The sequence below is a fragment of the Mauremys reevesii genome, linkage group 11 (genome assembly GCF_016161935.1).
Source record: "Mauremys reevesii isolate NIE-2019 linkage group 11, ASM1616193v1, whole genome shotgun sequence".
NCBI lineage: Eukaryota > Metazoa > Chordata > Testudines > Geoemydidae > Mauremys > Mauremys reevesii.
This window is the reverse complement of record NC_052633.1, coordinates 26,504,725-26,509,410: the sequence shown is the minus strand read 5'-3', so window position 1 is coordinate 26,509,410 and position 4,686 is coordinate 26,504,725. Positions and strand designations below refer to the sequence as shown.

Sequence of the window (4,686 nt, the reverse complement as noted above, 5' to 3'; positions counted from 1 at the left end):
CTTCCATGGTATCCTGACCTATTTTTAGATCAGAGGTTCCAATAAACCATTAGCTGCTTATCGGGATTGAATAGAATCTTTGACACTTTTGAACTTCTCCCATCGCTAGTGTGAAACTGATTTGAAAAAAAGAATATATATCTCTAGCTCTGCTCAATATGGGCTTGACTCTGCAATGTGTTGAGCACTTCTTGTGAGGTGCTGACTGCAATCAACTCACATTGCCTTCAGTGTTAGTTGAGGGTGTTCAGAAGCTCTCAGGAGCACTCAGTATACCAGGCGTTCATTTCTTTGAGGTGCTGAATGGCTCAACTACCATTGACTTGAGTAGGAGTTGTGGTATCCAGAACTAACAATGGCAGGTTTGGGCCCTAAAGCATTGAACATGCAAGTGGAAATGAGCATTCTCACTAGGGATCCAGAATTGCACATCTGAAACCAGCCTGTGTTTGCCAAATGATCTGCATTTTTGTATAGTCAGCGTAATGAACTCTTGTTTTTATTATTACTATGTTAGGCAGACTTTGTGCAATTTATGTAAAGCAATGTGCTTTAAACTATCTTGCTGATAGTTGAGCTATTTTGACTCGAGAAGTTTTGGTGTATCCTATGGTGGGAGGGGTAGAGTCAGCAGGAAAAAAAAATTCTTGCTCACAAAGCAAAATACATTTGTGGAATTAAAAAATGGTGTTCCTAAGAAGCCAGTGTGTACATTAAACTTGCCTTGGGCCAGGGTTAATGTACCTTACCACCAATGTGGATTTTCAACATCCTGTATAATTTATCTATTCAGCAGAAGGGAGTCATTGCCAAAGTGACCTGTACATGATTTAAAAAAAGTACCTGTGCAATATTGAACTTTGCCACACTCATACTTAGAGGGTAGTAAAGCTTATTATAAATATAATTTTTACTGGCAAAAAGTCTTCTTTTTATGAGATAATATTTTTTCCTCCATGTATTTTTTTTTTAAATATACAAACCTGTTCCATTTTGAAATTTCCCCCCTGCATACATTGTGTATATTTTGGAAGCATGCGGTGCCTCGCTTGCATCCCTGCTGACACTATACAATATTAAACAGCTTTAAAAGCCATACGTTAGGATTATTAAAAACAGAGCAAAACTCCTGGAACTAACAAGTGTGTCTGCCATGTGCAATCTCAAGAGCTTGATTTTGTGCTGTAGCCTTCCTTACCATTTGATTGTATTAGGCCTGGATCCTACGAGGTGCTGAGAGTCCCCTAAACTCCTATCGCACTCCAGTTCCTGAGTACTAAATTAACACACAATGCAAATGACTGGGGGGTGGGAAGTAGATTGCAACATTTTATTGATAGGCTTCACCAGCCACTTTTTAAACTAGAAGTTACTAGATCCCGAGGGCGGGAGGTCGAAGGGGTGAAATGTCTTAATAGTTCAGAAGCCTGCTTTGAAGATGAGCTTAGGGAAGAGCATTTGAGCATTTTTAATAACTGCTCAAAAGTAGTAGATGAACATTAGAAGGTGCTGGCAAGTTTGAGCCAAGTGCCCCCAAAGTTCAGACTGTGGTATTTCTGACTGTGATATAAGGGTATATCTAATTTCCTCCAAACTAAACTGAACCTCCCCCCCCACCCCTGACTCTATATACAGACTTAAGTTACTGCTAAAATCTTTTTAATTTCCATTGGCAAGTAATTAACATTACCTTGTTTTTTGCAGTATTCCCTATACTAAGTATGGAAAATACAATGGTACTGTTAATTAGGCAACAGGCCGAATTGTAAAGATCTTAGGAGTAACCATCATATACCTGCCAACTTTTGAAAATCTCAACAACCTGAGACTGACACGGGTGAAATCCTGGCGGCAGCGAGCGAGGCAGCACTATGAAGGCGCCGGGCACCCTGAGGGAGTACAAAGTTGTTGGGTGATGCCTTCTTACGCCTAAATGTCCAACACCACCCCTCTATCAGATGCGTATCTTCGCTCCTAATCATGTTATTGCCAAGTCCCGTTTCTGGTACTTTGTGTTTCAGCTGAAGAAGATGAAGAAGTTTTCTGGAGAAATTGTGTACTGTGGACAGGTATTTGAAAAGTCCCCTTTGCGGGTGAAAAACTTTGGTATCTGGCTACGCTATGATTCTCGTAGTGGAACCCACAACATGTACAGGGAATACAGGGACTTGACAATTGCTGGTGCTGTTACACAGTGCTACCGTGATATGGGTGCCCGCCATCGTGCCCGTGCTCACTCTATTCAGATCATGAAGGTTGAGGAGATTGCTGCTAGCAAGTGCCGTAGACCTGCAGTCAAGCAGTCAACCATGATTCAAAAATCAAGTTCCCTCTGCCACACAGAGTTCTGCGTCGTCAGCACAAACCACGTTTCACCACCAAGAGACCAAATACATTCTTCTAAATGCAAGAACATTCTGTTTGCTCTGTGTTACAATAAAATTCTTATTGGGGGGGAAAAAAAAAGACCTTGGCTTCAAACCAGCCGCCTGTGCTTAGTGCGACAAAGTAGCAGCTCTAACTGGCCAGCCACTTTTTAAACTAGAAGTTACTAGAACAGGGTTTTCTTCACTTTGCGCCTGTTTGTTATTGCCACCTGCGCTCACTGTCAGGGTGGCTTGATGCCATTCAGGATGTCCTGGTATTTTGTGGGGAAAGAGCACAAGATGATGAGGTTTTAAGGAAAGAATCTGAGTTTAAGCCTTTCATGCTGATTTAGCGGCTGGAGGTGGAGAGATGAAAACAGGCAAATCCTAGCCAGGACAGCAGAGATTTGGAAGGGAAATTGTGAAGTATTTAAAGGACTGTGATTTTCAACAAGTATTATTTCTATTAGGATTGTTAAAAGTACACGTATGTTGTGATAGTGACTCAAGTTTCCTTCTGAGTTACTGTTGCTGTGATTTTACCTGCTCTTTAAAATGGCATAAGCAAGAACGCTCTGGCAAAAACAAAAACAGCTCAACAAAGCAGTTTCTCGGTATATCTACACAGGCCACAAAAAGAAAAAAAAATAGTGAAACCCACAGAGAGTCTGTCTGTGCTATGACAACCTCCATGTCAGGGAACCTGGTTACAATGTGATTTTCTCCAGTACAGCAATGAAACGTTCATCTCCCAGCACAGAAAGAATTTAGATGTGCTTGGATTGTGTGACTCAACCCAGATATGTCCAAGATAAAATCCGTTAAATCCCCTTTACACGGCAAGAATTAGCTGTTAGGAGACGCGTTGCAGCTCAGGCTCTCAAGATGTTTTATGTGGTGTAAATAGGAAGACTCAGCCTTCCTTGTCGACCTTATCCAAAGTGTACTGAAGTCAATGGAAGACATCAGAACAAACTCTAGGTCTCTTAGAGACAAGGCATGGCCCAGTTAAATACTGAGTCTCCAAGCCTAAAGTGTATGGTCTCAGCATCCCCTTACCAAGTGATATATCTGGGAGTCTCATACATACCCTGCATTGAAACTAATACTGATCAGGAGAAAAAGAGAGACTTCCAAGCATGCACAAGCAGGGGTATGGGGAGAGAAACCTTTTTCTGGGCACTTGTAACCTTGCCAGCGTGACAGGAAAGACGTGCTTCAAATAGCAAGCAAAGATCACACAGTAACTTTAAAATGGGGTGGCAGCTTTTGAAAAAACTGCTTTGGCTGTAAGCGAACGTGTGTCTCTTGGCTTACTGTTGGATAATAATATTTTAAACATTTTCAACTTGTCTTTGAATGTATATCTCACCTGAAGTGAAAAGAGGAAGGTGAAGTACAATTTTTAATATCTGTTGCTGTTTTTTGTGTGGAAACCATTTTATGTTCACCTGGATTAGCAGAGCAACAGTAAAAGAAAGAAAACGATTAATGAAAAAGAGTACGATTGTGCAGAAAACAGAAAATTGATGAAATACTCACAAACCAAAGAATCCACAATTGTCTCACATCAGCAGCTTTTCAGTGTCTTCTACATGTAGGTAAGAAACACATACAGTTGTCTGAAACTAACCAATCTAGTAAACGCAAACTTGTTGAAAATCTCACTTGAATTTTAGCATATGCTAAGTATCATTGGATCCTTTTTGGACTACTGGAAGATGATCTTTAGAAATATGAAATATGGGCAGACATTTAAAAATTTTCTATTTTCATGCAACCATATTATTCAGTGTGTTTGATGTGCCAGCTAAATCTGACTCACCTTTCCTTCCATTAAAAACAAAACAAAGCAAAACAACACACAAAAAAACCACCACCACCTCATTGTGGACTGACTTTAAAAAGAATTTCAACAGTTGCTAGGAAGGTAATGAGCAAAAATCACATGATTCTGCTTTCATATATTATAACTTTGAAGAATATTCTTTCTGAGGAAAAGCTTAGAGGTTAAAAAGAGCTAAAATTGGATTCCTCTGAGACACTGTGGGAGGTCGAAGGGGTGAGGTGTCTTAATAGTTAAGAAGCCTGCTTTGAAAATCAGCTTAGGGAAGAGCATTTAAGCATTTTTAATAACTGCTTAAAAGTAATAGCTGAACATTAGAAGGTGCTGGCAAGTTTGAACTAAGTGCCCCAAAAGTTCAGACTGAGGTATTTTTCAACTGTGATAGAAGGGTGTATCTAATTTCCTCCAAACTATACTGAAGTCCCCCACCCCCAACTCTATATACAGACTTAAGTTACTGCTAAAATGTTTTTA

The 4,686-nt window shown here is 40.1% G+C and overlaps 1 pseudogene; it reads left to right on the top strand.

The window, feature by feature from the left end:
- The first annotated feature begins 1,856 nt into the window (after positions 1-1,856).
- Positions 1,857-2,452, top strand: LOC120374915 (annotated as a pseudogene).
- Positions 2,453-4,686: the final 2,234 nt, after the last annotated feature.